Source organism: Tursiops truncatus, chromosome 17 (genome assembly GCF_011762595.2).
Source record: "Tursiops truncatus isolate mTurTru1 chromosome 17, mTurTru1.mat.Y, whole genome shotgun sequence".
NCBI lineage: Eukaryota > Metazoa > Chordata > Mammalia > Artiodactyla > Delphinidae > Tursiops > Tursiops truncatus.
In genome coordinates, this window is record NC_047050.1 from 64,085,386 (window position 1) to 64,102,605 (window position 17,220).

General features: G+C 41.6%; 1 protein-coding gene across 8 annotated transcripts in view; it reads left to right on the forward strand.

Annotated features, from left to right (window-relative positions):
* Positions 1–17,220, forward strand: part of NSMCE2 (NSE2 (MMS21) homolog, SMC5-SMC6 complex SUMO ligase) — a 224,350-nt gene that overhangs the window by 145,917 nt on the left and 61,213 nt on the right. The window lies entirely within an intron of this gene.

A 17,220-nucleotide genomic window follows, 5' to 3' on the forward strand; every position in this document is an offset into this window, starting at 1 on the left:
CTTGCGACTCCCTCCCACCCTCCCTATCCCACGGCTCTAGGTGGTCACAAAGCACCGAGCTGATCTCACTGTGCGATGCAGCTTCTTCCCACTAGCTATCTGTTTTACGTTTGGTAGTGTATATATGTCCATGCCACTCTCTCACTTCGTCCCAGCTTACCCTTCCCCATCCCCATGTCCTCAAGTCCATTCTCTTACATCTGCGTCTTTATTCCTGTCCTGCCCCTAGAAGACCTAGTATCTGAACACAGGACTCTCTGTCTCCAGAACCCAACCTCTTTCACTTTTTCTAATCCATTGGCTCCGTTTTGGTGACTTAGCCCAACATGAATTCCACACTAAGCCAATTCATTAAAGCAGTCACCACCACCCTATATTCCTTTGATCTCTTGGTCTTCTGTGCTATCCGTCAGCCAGAGGTCTCCCTCCCCCTCTGGGTCTCCTGTCCTGCTCTAGTGCTCTGGATCTCTGCTAAAGAAATCACACAGATTCTTCCAGACATGGCTTTTTACAAAGACAGGCCGCCCAGTTTATTTAGACAGAGAATGTCCAACCCACCCCCAGCCCCTGCAGTACCTACGGTGACATTGACAGTCATGAGCACATTCTCGATACAGCCTTCCAGGAAGCCAGTACCGATTGATGAGAATTGAGGTAGGAAATAAAACCTATTTGTCACTCTGATCCACTCCCTGACTTGCTGCTGCTGAGTCATTTTCCCACTCTCCTCTGTTAGTCTTACCACTAACGAAGGAACTTAACAACATAAAACCCTCCTCCTTACTCCTGAAAAACTGGGTGACTGATTGTTTTCTTTTTTTTTTTTTTGCGGTATGCGGGCCTCTCACTGTTGTGGCCTCTCCCGTTGCGGAGCACAGGCTCCGGACGCGCAGGCTCAGCGGCCATGGCTCGTGGGCCCAGCCACTCTGCGGCATGTGGGATCTTCCCGGACCGGGGCACGAACCCGTGTCCCCTGCATCGGCAGGGGGACTTTCAACCACTGCGCCACCAGGGAAGCCCCTGATTGTTTTCTGGACACACCTTTTCCTTGCTTTTGCTCTCACTGCTTCTTCTATGTGGCCCATCTTCCTCCTATCACTGTCGGTAGTATAATTAGTAACAGAGTAGTCCCATTTTATTGTAAGTTTCATGAAGGCAAACTCATGTGTATTGTCCCTCATTGTCTATACGGTGCCTGATAGAATACACATGGTAGAAACTCAGCGAGCATCTGAATAAAGAAAGAAGGAAAGAAAAACGGAAGGAAGGATGGATTTGGCACAGGTAGTGTACTGCACATATATCTTTTCATTTCCTTTAATGACCCAGAGAAGTCAGTATTATTAGCTCTATTCCAGATGAAAAGATGGAAGCTCACAGAAGTGATTCTGCTAGTAAATGGAAGAACCTGTGAAATGTCTTTCACAGACCTGCCCAATTGCCGTCTCCTCTGGAATGCCTTTTATTATCCCTTCAGCCATGGCCACAGCTCTACACACATGTAGGGGACCCCATCCACATAGATGACACTGTGAATGGCGCCCCCTGGAGTTGTGCCATTTGGTGGCTCTGGTGATAGCTCCCTCCTCTTTGTTTTCATGGTACTTGAGGTCTTTCTAACAACAGTTTTCACACTCTGCCTTACATCCTATATTAAAGTCCTGTTCCCCTACTAGGCGATGAATTCCTTGCGGGGTGGGAAAGTGCTTTCTGCATCTGTGTCTCCTGTTGGACGTCCGCAGAGTGGCTGTTGAATGGTCGGACATCCTGTCTGCTGGTTTACTGAATTTGAACTTCTGTGACATGAGCTCTATCAGCCATCCTCTTCCTCCCTCTGCGCTCCCTCCCTCTATGCTCACCCTGTATCTTTCCTGCCAGTTCCCGAGGAAGGCATCTCCTCCTCAGATGGCCTCTCTCTAGCTATTACGGTCAAGGCCATCACAGTACTCATTAACCGCTAGGGGCACAATGACTAAATGCTATTGTACTTTTCAAGAACCTCAAAAATGTTGGCGATCTCAAAAGAAAAATTATTGGCTCTAAAACACAAAAAAGTACAGGATCAAAAATAAGTGTTAAAGCAAACAAATATAAAACCAAATATTTTGTCATCCTCATAAAATGTTAAATTTAGCAGTGATTACTGAGAAGTCATAGCAAACTATAAATGAGTAGCCGATGGCCAAATAATTTAAAAAACAAGACTACAAAAATTCTTGCAAAACTATTTTGGCAATAAAATTATTTTTAATTTGGGTTATGAATACAACTTTTAGTATGGTTGATACGATGTGTTTTTTTGCTGGGGGGAGGGTTCCAAAAATTAAACATACTTGAGATCTTAAAAATAAAGCATCTGGGTTTACAATGCTACGCACATAGCCCTAGAAGTATTTGCTGGATTTTAATTGATTGCAGTTAAATGATGGTGGTTTTGTTGTTATGGAGGGAAGGAAGCATGAATATTTTGTTATCTTACTTTTATTCTGTTTTGTTCTACTTTATCTTATTGATGAAAAGAAAAAGAAAGTGAAGGGAATTCTCCCGTCTTATGCAGAATGAGTGCCACATTCCTATGTAGATACTCAGCAATCTTTGGGACTCTCAGGTGGTACCAGTAAGAGCTTCCTGAATGCTCTGTCCTGGCCCTGCTCTCAGGTTTACTTGCCATCCTGTCTGGTTCCTTCTGAGAATAGGAAGTCCAGGGCGGCACAGAAGTCTTGAGGGCAGAAGGCTGGAGTTAATGAAGCAAGGGGATGGTGAGGCCAGGATGTGGGAGCAGCCGGGGAGCAGAAGTACACGCCATACTAACACATGTGGGAACTGACCTCTCCCCTTGCCCGTCACCGTCAGGGTAACTCAAAGTGCTGACCTGAACCACTGTTTTAGATGCTGATTATGCAACGACCCTGTGGACAGTATGGTAGAGGCATTTCGTCAGCAATGAGTGAGACAGGCTGGGACCTGGGACACCCTTTGCTGCAGTGCTGCAATGCTTGCACCCAGACACAATTCTTCTCAAGCACCAAAATACAAAGAAACTGTATGGGACTAAAAATAACTGCGTGCATGCACAGTTGGGACAAATTCTGGACCCAAAAGATACAAAAAGACCAAAAAACCGAACTGCCATTTTGAGGGGCCTGTAGCAAAAGCAGGGTGTCAGGAGCCAAAGCAGGGTACTGAGCATGCCCCCCTGCACACACCACCACCAGAGGGGTGAGCAGACCACCTAAGCCATGTCTCTGGCCCAAGCCCCGGACACACCCCTACCCTCTCCTCACATAAGGAACAAGCTCGCCACCCCTTCAGGGAGCAAGCAAGCCAGGGAACCTGTTGTTTGTTCTCGCTCCCTGCTGCTGCAGCAGCGGCCCCAATAAAGCCTGGCCTGAATTTCTTGTCTGGCCTCTATTCAATTTCTGTTGATTGGAGGAAGGCCAAGAACCCTGGTCGGTAACATGAGTGTTGAATATTTAAAAGTTAGGTAGATTTTTTTTTTTTACGGCACGCGGGCCTCTCACTGTTGTGGCCTCTCCCGTTGCGGAGCACAGGCTCCGGACGCGCAGGCTCAGCGGCCATGGCTCACGGGCCCAGCCACTCCGCGGCATGTGGGATCTTCCCGGACCGGGGCACAAACCCGCGTCCCCTGCATCGGCAGGCGGACTCTCAACCACTGTGCCACCAGGGAAGCCCTTAGGTAGATTTTTGACATGCTTTTGCTTAGATCAGGAGGGGTATTTTTCTTTTTCTTTTTGTTTTTCTTTTTTGGATGTTCTTTTGTTTTTCATTGTGTAATATAAATTGCCATCCTAGAAGCTGATATTCGCTTTAACTTGTTCAAAAACTGCTGTAGACCTTCATAGCTTTCACTAGCTATTCCTAATGTTCGTATGTTATTAAGCTGGAGGTTCATACCTAGTATTACCCCCCTGCTAAATCTCTAGCAAGGATTCAACTCACAGTGAGAACCAGGCTGTGATTGGAACTGAGGAACAGGCAGCTGGAGGTCAGAGCCATAGTCCAAGGTGAAAATGTAAAGCCTATTACATGCATTGAGTATAGTTATTAGAATACACCGACTATAACCACCATGAAAGGAGTTGTTTTTTTTTTTTAAATAAGTGGATTCATGTGATCTACCATCACTGAAAGTTTATAGTTGCCAGTTAAATACATATGTATTTTTCAAAGGAAATCATCAAAAAGGACATTCCACTCTTTTTACAAAGCTATTTTCTGGGTAAATATTTTGATAGATGTGGTTCAGTGCACCTGGGAGCCCGAGGCAATGAGCACAGATGCAGTGCTGAGATAGATCAAGGGTCTTTTTTTTTCTCCCCGTGTATATTGCAAATGGTTGATTGTGGTGGCATGAACGTTAAACATTTTCTTTGCCACTGTCAGAAGAGTAGTTTCCTTGTGAAAAATGGTCTTATTATTTAAGAATGATAATGACCATGCTAAGACTTCTCTCAAATAAATTTACAACGGAGTATATGATAATTCAAGCATTTTGTTGAGTAAGATGCCTAATTAGAATCAAGTTACTAGACTGGAATGAGTAAAGTCTGCTAAACTTGTACCAGATACAGCCTAAGTGTTTAGGGTTGGAACGTTTACCAGCTGTAAGGCCTGAAAGATACATTAAGAGGGGAAGATTGCTACTTTGGTTTTTCTTTTTTTCTTTTCTTTTTTTTTTTTTTTGAAGCTTAGAGTTGAAACACTAAGCAGGGTTAAATCATAACTTATAATTTATTAAAATAATCAAGTACGCCATCCAACTTTGTTGTTAGCAAATAAACATACACATTTAAAATGGTGGCTGCTTGGGGACTTCCCTGGTGGTCCAGTGGCTAAGACTCCGTGCTCCCAAGCAGGGGACCTGGGTTCAATCCCTGGTCAGGGAGCTAGGTCCCGCGTGCTGCAACTAAAGTGCAACTAAGACCCGATGCAACCATATAAGTAAATAAATATTTTTTTAATCTTAAAATAAAATGTTGGCTGCTTGCCTATCTTCTCAGTAAATCAGTTGTGTGAAGTGACATTTTTAAATTGTAACACTTTGTTTTTCCTTTGAGCTAAAGTCTTGGCTTTCATCAGCCTTAAAAAAATTTGCCCTTGTGAAGGTGGCATTGTTTATTTGCAGAAAGATGACATAGTACACCCAGCACAGTCTTCTATACTCTTCATAAATTAGCAAGCAATGGCTTGAACTCTATACCAAGAGCATGTATTTCATTTGTCACTTTTTGTTTTCCTGCTGGAGTATAAGTTCCTTGAGGGCAGGAACTGTCTTTATGTCCTCATGTAGAGGTGGTTGAATAAATGTTGAAGTACTTACTGCTAAGAAGGTGACAGTTTTCTTGAATACCTTAAAAGCTATCCAGGAAACAAATGGTAAAGATGATTTTTTTGAAGAAACCAAGAAAAACCAAGGTTTCTTTCTTAGCAACACAAGCAGGAACATGGGTCATGTGAGTTAGTTAAAGGAGTCACACTTCTTCCAGTCCACCTTTGCTGGAAGTTGGTTCATTGTAAACTTAGTCTTGTGTTTCTGTTGGAGAAAAATAGGTCCAAACATTCCCTCAGAGAAAGCCTACATAAATGCAGCAACTGAATTTGATTTTCCAAAGAGTATTTCTAAACTGATGAAATGTCCTTTTAAAACCATTTACCTAAAATGTTCTGTGATTGCAACATCTGCTAAGCCTATTATGTTCTTTTATTAAACAGTTTTATTGTTCTGTGTGCAAACTGCTTATTCAAAGCAATAAAGCAGAGTTGACTGCAGACTTTCTAACAAGCAGGATTTTTTTTTTAACAGTGAAAGAAACTGCATATTCCCTATCATTATACATGGTATTAAAACAAAAAATCCTATTCAGAAAGGATTCTGTTAACCTCCGTAAGAAAAAGAAGGTCTCTATTTGAAGTCTAGCTGATTATAATATAAAATGTTACCGAATATGTAATTCTAGCAGTGCTTTTGGCTCCTTAAATGTTTCTTTAGGTTTTTGTTTGGGACCTAGACAGGAGAAATCACTTAAATGTCTGTAGTTTCTTTTTTTTGTTTTGTTTTTTTTAATTTATTTATTTATTTATTTTTGGCTGCGTTGGGTCTTCGTTGCTGAGCACGGGCTTTCTCTAGTTGCAGCGAGCAGGGGCTACTGTTCGTTGCGGTGCACGGGCTTCTCATTGCAGTCGCTTCTCTTGTTGCGGAGCATGTTGGCGCGCGGGCTTCAGTAGTTGCAGCATGCGGGCTCTGGGCATGCATGCTTCAGTAGTTGCGGCACGTGGGCTCAGTAGTTGCGGCTCCGGGCTCTAGAGCACAGGCTCAGCAGTTGTGGTGCACGGGCTTAGTTGCTCCGCGGCATGCGGGATCTTCCCAGATTAGGGCTCGAACCCGTGTCCCCTGCATTGGCAGGCGGATTCTTAACCACTGAGCCACCAGGAAAGTCCTGTAGATTCTTTAACTAAGGCACAGAATTCAATAGTAATTCACTGACTAATTGAGGAAATATTTTTACTACATTATAAAATCCAAAATTTGGTAAGGGAAATCTCACTTTATCCTGATGTAGTTTATCTGTAACTATATTTGAATTGAATAGACATGTTTAATTTAAGACTTTCTCAAATGCATACTTGCCTCCCTGGCTGCTGCTCTACTAAGCTCCAGTCTTCCTAAATAGTAGCACAACTGCAGAGACCACAGAATTTTTCAGGAAGAAAATCCTGCCCACCCAGAAGGGGTCAGTAAGTGCAAATGTCAACATTTTGCCTATAACCCATGTGACAATTATAAGCAGATTAAGGTGGCCTTAAAAAAGAATCAGAGCTTTGACCGGTGACAGCCTTTCTTCCTTAAAACACGTGAGTGAGATATAGTTAGCTATTTGCCCACACTGTGCAGAGCACTGCAAAACAACAGCATGGGCCATTTGACCTGGAGCCAATGAAAGGATGCTAGCCCAATTTGTAACTTTTGTGATGGTGCCGTAACGCTGGAGACATTCTAGTTTTGGAGACAACGAAACTAAGTGGAGAGAGAGCTGTCGGATTATCTGCAGCAAAGATGAAATCTCAGTCACTAAATGACTAAAATTTCAATGTACTTTACAGCAAGGCCGGCAGAGTAGTCTGTTGGGTATATCAAAAGGGTGATTTAGAATCTTAGAAGGCTCTGATGCCCTTCCAAATCTTCCTTCACACTCTATCTAGCTCACAGTTTACAAACTCAGGACCCTATAGGGGCCAAGGAGGAAAGTAAATGGGTAGAGCTGGTCCCATTGAAATTGGCGAGCTAGAGAATAGATGCCCAGTTAGTGGCAGAATTTGCAGTTTTTCTAGAGAATTTGAAAATTGGGACTTTTGAATGAAATCTCTTAATTTTTAAATACTGGCTGTTGATTGGAAATTTAAAAGCAATATGTAGCCGAACAAAACTCGTCTGCAGGCAGTATGTGATTGGTACGTATTACCTCTGCTTCACTAATTTCCTTGATTTGAGAGGCAGAACTTACCCTGTTGATTTGGGGCTTTTGTCTCTTAATTTTAAAACACAGATATAACCCTGAGAAAGTCAACACTTCGGTATGTCAATGAAGACTTGGTAATTTCCATTGAATTCCACTCAGCACACAGTTACTATGCATCGTCTATAGATCATACATTGTGCTCAGGCACTGACAATGATGACAGCAGTGCTCTACAGCCCACGCCTTCAAAGTGTCTGTCCTCTGTGCAAGAGCAGGAGACCTGTGTTACGTAGGACTTGGAGCCCCAGTGTAGAACCATGTGAGGCAGCCCCGGACTCTCCTTCTTGCAAAATTTTTACCTACATCATGGATGGAAATTATGAGAACACTTTTGATGAGGGCAGCTATGCCGTTGTAGGAAGGCCATCTAGCATAGCTGTTGAAAGAGCAAGTCATAAAGCAAACTACCTGAATTAGAATCTTGATTGTGCATCTTGATAGTTGTGTGACCTTGGGCATATTCTGTAATCTCTCTGTGGTCTCACTTTACACATCTGTAAGTGGGGATAGTAATACCATCTATATCACCAAGTTATTATGATGATGAAATAAGGTAATGTTATATGTAAAGCTCTTAGCACAATGCCTGACACGTAGTAAATTATTAACTGCTGCTACTATTGTTGTATTTAATTTGAAAAGCACTGAACTCAGAATCAAGAGAACTGGGTTTAGGCACCCACTCTGCCTCTTTCAGTAGCTGTGACCAACTAGAAATCAATCAACCTCTGTGAATATCAGTAAGATTAGGATAATGTGAAGATTAAATGTAATTATGTATTATAACACATACACAGATGACAAGTATTATTTCATAGTGGGAAAGGGCCGTCCACATAACAGCATGGGGAGGGGACACAGCACAATCCATGTGTAGATCGTAAGGGAACCCAAGGCCGATTTTGCCTAGTTTTCAAAAAAAAATTTTTTTTTTTTACTTTGGGGTACTTCCACTTTGTAAAAAAATACCCCCTTGAGAGAATATTTCCCCAAACCTCACAACTCCTTTATTCAACTTGCTTTAGAAGAGTTCCAAACTGTGCCTAAGACTGAGGATGACATGAAGATGCAGAGCCAAGGCTGTAATCCACATGAGGGCATGAGAGGTCTGGCAGAGGCTCAGTATATTGAGACCAACCAATCCTTGTCTCAGAAATGAGGAAACAGGATTAGAGATTCCACCCATATCTGGAACTGTTGAACCAGTGATTTTTGTACCACCCCCAAGATACTTAGATTCAGTTGTTTTTAGGATTTCAGCTGTCTCTCTGACTTCCCACGTTTTTGAAGACAGCTTTCAAGTTTGTTTTGATATCCTTAAATGTCTTGGGGAAAAAATGACATAGTGGATATGGGGGCACCTGCAGAGCTTCTGTGCCATGCTCAATGGATGTGACTTGAATCTGAATCTAAAGAGAAGACTTTCCTGCATCACTTTATTCTGTGATAATATTAGTGTAACTACTAACAACAACAGCAACAAAGAGTGTAGTACCACAGTCCAGGGAGCACTTTCTTTTTGTTTTGTGAAAAATAAAAAATAGCTTAATACAACCAAGTGAGGCTAGATAGATCAGAACAGTGAAAACCCTGTTCCCGTCTTGGAGCTTGTGGAAAGAGAGCCTCATTTGTACATATTCTTTTTATAGCTAATGTGCTAATGGGCTCAGAGATAACACCTGTGTAATTTATTTTTAAAAATCTTACTGAAATCTCCATATCGGTAAGATTCTAGGAAAGAATAGCAACAGCTGGCCTCACATCTGCTTGAACGATGCCATGTGAAAAGGATTCTAAATATAGTTGGAATTGGGGTCAAATGTATGTCTATGCTGTACTACGAAGTATCAATGGAACTAGATCTGAAGGAGCTATCATTAAAATAACCTAGAACTAAAATGGTATGATTTTCTCTGGAAAGCACCAAATATTTATCTTAAGCAATCTTTGCTTAAGGTAGCAAACTTGAAATATAACTGGTCCATTCCCATTTGCCAGATGGAGAGAAATACCAGAGCTTAGAGGAGTAAAAATAATCACATCAGCCCAAGAACATAGCTTTTTATAAGCTATTTTTCATCACATTGGATAGCTCAAGAATGCCTTGTTTCTATTTTTCTCAGCCCTTGAATTTTATAGCACCTGAGTTAGCAACTCTCAACATCCTTACTTCCTTCCCTCTCTTTCTCTCTCCCTCCCTTTCTTTCCTTTTTTCCTTCCTTCCTTCAACAGATATTTCTTAAATACCCACTCTGTGCTGAGTAATTTATTACACCCCGAGGAGCCAGAGAAAAAAAAGATAGATACAGTTTTTACTCTCAACAGAGTGTTTAAGTGACATAGTAGATTTTATACTTTAAAGATGGAGGCTTAGATAACACTGTACTTGTACTTACTTACTCTTAGTAAGTATCAATAAATAACAGCTATATGTGGGGCTTCTCTGGTGGCGCAGTGGTTGAGAGTCTGCCTGCCGATGCAGGGGACACGGGTTCGTGCCCCGGTCCGGGAAGATCCCACATGCTGCGGAGCAGCTGGGCCCATGAACCGTGGCCGCTGAGCCTGCCTGTCCGGAGCCGCAACAGTGAGAGGCCCGCGTACCGCAAAAAAAAACCAAACAGCTATATGTGAAAAGAATGCAAGATTCTATGAAACCTGTAACAACAGGTCCAATATAATAGCTACTATTTATGGAACACTTACAATATGCCAGGAATTCCATACACACACACACACACACAAACACACACACACACACCCTTACATAGATACTTACCCAGTGTTGTGTTTAATTATTACAACGTTCTAAGGGTAGATGTTATTATCCCAATTTACAGATGAGGAAACTGAAGCTCGGTGAGGTTGGATTGTCCAAGATTATATGGTTAATAAGTGACTGAGCCAGGATTCAAACCCAGCTCTGTCTTGACTAAAATTTGAGCCATTAACCATTAAGATGCACTTTGAAGTCTTATTTGTACAGTCTCCATTGCCTGTTGCTGCATGCTGACCCCAGACACCCTGCCACTAGTAGCACTAGTTTCCCCACCCTCCAGTGCCTGGAGTAACTAATTTGTACTTCCCTTCCCTAACCTTCTGGTTCTCAGAATTACAGAGCTACCGGAAAATCAAAAGGAATTAATCATCAGCAAAAGTTGAAGGTCTTTGCTTTAACAGTTACTTTCCTTTGTATTGATACATGACTTTACAGTGGTAATGACAAGAACTATTCAATGGGCGATCTCTTCCAGATTTGCACAATTTTCAGAGACTCCAAATAACATCATCATATGTACCTCATGCACCGTATATTTGCATAGAGCATTATGTTTTATAAGACACTTTCATGTCTAAGAACGTGCTTAAGCCTCACATTCTGGGCTACAGCATCATCCTGGCCTAGAACACAGAAATTGCTCCAAAGTCAGTAGTTTCTAGCAAAGCTGAGACTGAGATCTGACTCCTTTACCTCCTAACAAAATCATGTTTGTGTAGTGACTGTAATCCCCTGGATGGAGGGATAGTTATCATTGTGTATCCCAGAACTTCAGGAGACACCGATGAGGTAAACTTTCTCTCCTCTCACTACCTGAGTGCTTCTCTGTAGGGCTTTATTGAGCATGTAAGAAACTTTCAGACTGATAAGATACAGAGTTTGTCTCTTGCTCTCTGATGTTGCTTCAAGCCCAGTGTCACTGTTTCACGCCTGATCTGTTGCTTCCCACAGATGCCTGACCCTACGACATATTGCTTGACAACTCTCCCGGCTAGAGGCAGTTAGAAGCTAAAATTTGTTAATATGGATTACGTAATTAGGACAACTTGCTCCTCCGGGACCTTTTCCTTCAGTTATGTCTCTTCCACAGTATCATTAGTCTCTCCATCTCTGCCGGCTTTCCTCGCAGCCTGGAGACCCACTCGAGTCTCTCCATCTTTACCTTTACAATGATTGATAGATAATAGAGAGAGAGAGGCCGAGATCATCCTGCATTTGCTGATGCATCTTCCCTTGCTTCCCCTTCTCCAGCGAGCTGCTTCAAAGCGTGGTCTGAGTACCCAGGGGCCCCTTCCTCTCTTCTTTCACTCCTCTGTCACGACAACCTGGTCTCCTCCACCGCGCCAGTGCACAAATCTCCAGCAACCTGCAGATTGCTCGGATTTTTAGTCTGTATCTTACTGAGTTTCTTTGCTTCGTTTCAAATCTTAATGCTGACGACTTAATGCTGCTAGAAGTGCATTGCCTCTTACTTCATCTCCTTTGTTGAGCTTCCTGACCCCTCTGCCTTCAACTAAAATAATATTTTTTAGGATTGTGTCTCTGGCTGCTTGCCGCCCTCTCTACTGACTTCCCTTGTGTTATTTCAGTTATTGTCACCCCACCACCACCACCTTTATGCTGCCGGGTGACATCTCCAGCCAAAGTCCTGCCCTATTACCCTTCTCTCCACTTGGGTGACGCAGCACTGCAGCTTCAACATGGCCTTTTATCTTCAAAAATCAGCTTTTCCTCCTGCAATTCAAGTAAAAAACGTTGAGTCTTAATAGACCAGCTCCCCTCCTTCACTCCCAGTAATTACATCTCAATTATTTTGCCTCCTAGATCATTTCTCAAATCTGCTATCTCCCTATGCCCTGGTCCTTTCTCCTGGCATTTGTCTTATGTTCTTCCTTGTGTCTGAAATGCTTCTCTCACTTTTGTTTTTATTATTGTTAACGTGGTTAGTGTCTTCTTACTCATTCTTAAAGACCCATTATAAGCCTTATTGCCCCTTTACTTTATGTACATATCTGTCTTAACACTCTCCAGATACCGTTTATCTGTCTTCCCCACTAGGCTGAGCTTCCTTAGTACAAATACGATTCCCTAGTCTTATTCATCATCATGCCCCCAGAGACTACAACCTAAAACTTGCTAAGGACTCAATAAATATTTGTTGAACTGAATCAAACTTTCTAGAGCAATCAGAACACGTGAACAGCATTGGGAACAGGAGCTTTGGAGGAAAATATAGACAGTTATCCCAAGCACCTTGTTCGTGCAGCTCTTACAGGACTACTGGATACTAACATGTAGACCCTCTTCTCTCCCCCATCTTTGCCTTGTACATGAACTTTATATGCTCCTTTCTCTTAGCACATCTGTCTGTGCCTCTACTCGTAGTCTGCCTGGCTCCTGCTTATTCTCTTGGGCTCAGCTCAAAGGCCGACCTCAGGATGGATTAGATGCCTCTCATCTGTGCTGGTATGTCTAGCATGGCACTTAGCAGAGGGCATTACGGTTTCCTGTTTCCTTGTCCATCTTTCCCAGTAAACGGTGAGCTCATTTAGGACAGAGACCAAGTCTTACTCCTTAACGTTCACAGTGCCTGACGTATCTCTGAGGAATAATGAGAGAATACACTTTAAAAGTAGATGTTTGTGGGTGTGCCGTTTTGAAATCTCTCAAGTATATCCATCCCTTTCCCTGCATATCCCCCTGCCCCAAATACAAAGCTTAAGTTTCTTTTCTTGAGTAAGACCTTAAAGCCACGTATTTTAGGTGTGTTCAAATTCTGGTGTCTCCAGTAAACAGTTGTTAATCAGACTAGCTGATCAACTACTGAGCTTAAATCAAAACATTCATTATCAAAGCCTTTTTGTTTATGAGTACAAATACACCATTGATGTTTATAAGAAGAATTATTTTCTGCCCTGAATGTTAACTAGCCACAAAAGCTGGTGTACACATGTGATAGTGTTTTTCACAGAGTTTAAAGAATGTTGGCCTTTGATGTTCTGCCCTTGAATGGAAATGAGCCTACTTTTTAAAATCACTGGTGAGGAAAATGGGAAACTTCTAGGCAAACACCTTAGAAGCATTGTTAGCATTCGTAAGTATTAAAATCCAACAGATGCATTGTGTATAACATAGGGGAAAATCTACTTTTTTGGAGAATAGCTCCTATGTCTTATGCTATGAAAATGAATGAGATTAAATAGAATATTAATATTTCATATTAAATAGAAATGTCTCAGTTAAGACATGATTGAAAGCAAAAGACCCTAACACAAAATAGCTTTAGTGAAAAAAAAAAAAAAAGCTACAAGGAAGTAAGGGTGTTTCATGGGAAAAGGGATGAGAACCAAAATATGAAGTGGGCTCTTTAGGTCTTCCTCAGACCATAAAATCTCCCATCTCTACTGCTTTACATGACTTGCTTCTTTTTTCTCTCTCTCTCTAGACTAGCTTTCTCAGTTTCCCTGGCCATCTGGCGGAAGATGGCCACGGCATAGCCTTCTAAGTCATATATCCTCTTTCAGTTCAGCTGAAGAGCTCAGACTGAATTAGAATCTCTCAGTTCCAATTCCAGACTCTTAGAAGAGAGATGTTGTTCTATATAGCATAGGCCAGAAGTTCACTGTGGTCAAGGAGACAGAGCCATGTGATACATACCTGGTTACCTTGGCACCCATATGAATGCAGAAAGAGGCAATTCTCAGGCAGGATGGGCCATTACGGGCTAAACAGACAACCCTGACTAGGACCCAAAACCAAGGAAGCATGAAGTGAAAAGTACAACATAGTAGCACTCATCCCAGTATATATCATTTATAAGCTTATTGCCTGTTTCCTCTACCAAACTATATGCACCTTGAGGCCAGGTACTATATCTTAATTATGTTTAATCTTAATCTTCAGTTATGTTTAATCCTAGTACCTGGAGCAATGCCTGACAATAGGCATTCAGTTAATATTTACTGGATGAACAGAAACAGATATAAGTTCTGCCTTCATGGGAATTACAGTCTGGTAATGAAAGCAGGCAATAAGCAAACAAGCAAATAAAAAGCTATATGGTAGTAAAAGCATTAAAAACATTTTAAGAAGGGGAGAGAGAGAAAGGAGTAGTTAGTGAGCAAGAATAGAAACTTTCAGAAGGTCGTTGATGGTGTTAAAACCCAAAGTAGCTATATACCAACTTTGTTTATTCATCCCAAGAGGCTGGAGACAATAATCATAAAAGATTCCATTTACATTTCGTTCCATTTATAACTTTAATACACACAAAGAAATTGTGGTTTATATTAAATACATGGGCTACTAAAAGACTGCTATAAAGAACTATGTGAAGAATTATAAATAAATGTGCTTAGTGTTTGCTGATAGCTTTTAATTTTTATCTGACAATTTGTGATTGTTCAACTGCTAACTCAGAACTTGATATAATTATAAAACAGTTCTCTGAGATGGTGAGTGATTAATCAAGTGCACAATTAGAGATATACTTTGGCCAGCTCTGCAAAGAGATCTGGATTAAGATTACAAATAATCCAATGCAAAAGACATGTTCTCTAAAGAAGAATCTGGCAGGATCAGATGATGATCTTTCAATCCTATCCACAAAACACCAGGATGTGTTTTGTGGATATGACTGAAAGATTGTATCCAGTGATTTTAGTGATAGTAAAAGAGACTAAAGGAGAAGGGATGTAGGAAATGTGTTTTATTAGTATGCTTGTTGCCAGTATCTAACAGAGAAAGAACTATTCTGGAAGCAAACCAGCTCCCCTAAACAATAACTAACAAAGCCTTTACCTAGCTATATTAATTAGAGTAACTAACAGGTGCTTCTGTATAAACAGCTACAGAACCCCAGTGGCTTATTATTGTGTATTTTTCCCTATGTAAAGTTCAATGCAGATTGGATTGGGACAGAATGGATCTGGTCCGTAAAGTTACTCAAGGACCCAGGCTCTTTCCGTCTTGTGGCTCCTTCTGAGTCCCCTCCATTAAGGCTGGTCCATGGAGAAAGAGTGAGATTGGGCCAGATCTAGACAAGGAAGTGCACATCACTTCCACTCACATTTCACTGAGTAGGACTGCGTCACATGTACCACACCTACCTATGGAAAGGCTGGAAAGACATACAGTTAGGGACCCAAGAGGAAGAGGAGAATGTGGATATAGGTGAACGTTCCCAGTGTCTACCACACTAGCAATATGTGGAACCATGGGGAAAAAAATGTCATGAAAAAGCCCTTTGGGGCTTCCCTGGTGGAGCAGTGGTTAAGAATCAGCCTGTCAATGCAGGGAAGATCCAGGAAGATCGTACATGCCACAGAGCAACTAAGCCCGTGCTCCACAACTGCTGAGCCTGCACTCTAGAGCCCACGAGCCACAACTGCTGAGTCCGCGTGCCGCAACTACTGAAGCCCACAGGCCCTAGGGCCCATGCTCCGCAACAAGAGAAGCCATCGCAATGAGAAGCCCGCGCACCGCAACTAGAGAAAGCCCGCGTGCAGCAATGAAGACCCAACACAGCCAAAAATAATAGATAAATTAAAATAAATAATTTTTTTTAAAAAAGCCCTTTGTATTTCCAAAAGAATTTTGTTAATAAAATTTAAAATTTTTTCGAACAAGTTGTCTTAAAAAAGAAAAAAAATAGGAATTTAGGAACTGTCACTCAGAAGCTTCATACCACTGGTATTATCATTGGCTTCTATAGGCCACTTATGTGCTTCCCTGTCAGTGATGGAAAATCCAGAAGAAAATTAAGACCATACAGATTCTGAAAAGTACCATATCTAATCACAGTGTGGTAGTTCTCGTCCTTCCGCCCAAAGCACAATTATGATTGTGACATACCCATCAAATAATATCATCTCCTCCAGGAGGGTTTTACAACATGAAAAACAAAATTTAACTGTTGGCAGGTCATACTTGCTTAAAACCTGGAGTAGCATTTCCCAGCCAGAAATTTGGGAAAGAATGAGATTCCATAGTTTTACTTTGACCTGTCCCAGTAGGGCTGGCTTATATCTGATACCATATGCTCCTCTCTATGATAACAGTAGCTATGCCTGAGTTCTGTTTCAGGGATTCTGTAAATCTAAATTCTATTACAGTTATAGCTTACACTATTGAGATTCGCTAGATTCCAGGCATCATTTGAGGTACTTTACATCTTCATAGAAATTCCTGTGGCCTGTACTACAATTATTCTCATTTTGCAAATAGTGAAACTGAGGTACAGAGATGTCAGCAAGGAGCAGAACTCGAATTTAAATGCAAGCAGACTAGCTCCAGAGCTCATCCTCTTAAACACTAGGCTAGAGTATAGGAAAACCCAAAATAACAACCGCAAAAGACCACCTGAGGATTTCCTGACAATAAATAGGAAATAAGAGTACTGTCCCACCTTGTACACTCAGGGGTCTTGTCTGATAATACACATTGGAAGTAACCCCTGCCCAGGAAGTTCCAGATTTTATTCAGGAAAAGGCAACCCAGGCAAATGAAGAGCATGAATCTTTTTGTAACCAGGAATGACTGACTAAAATTTGGGAGACAGGATTGCATTTTAGATGCCCCAGATTTAATTTGGCATATAGCTGTATTGGTGCCGATAAGCTTTCCCCATGTAGGGTAAAGCATTCTTGGTTTGATTTTTATTTACCAACTCCAGTTGGTTATTTTTAAATGTATTTGAATTCCATTCAATAAATCATAGTTGAGCATCCACTATGTGGAAAGCTTTAGGCTAATTATTGCAGGGAATACAAACAGGAGGGATGCTTAATCAGCAAGGATACTGATTTGTAGAGGTAGCAGGATTATCTTAAACATTAGTGAGGTCTCTGAAACTCTGAAGGCCATTATTTAGGTCTTGAGCCTTTAGCTGATAGGTTACACGCTGAC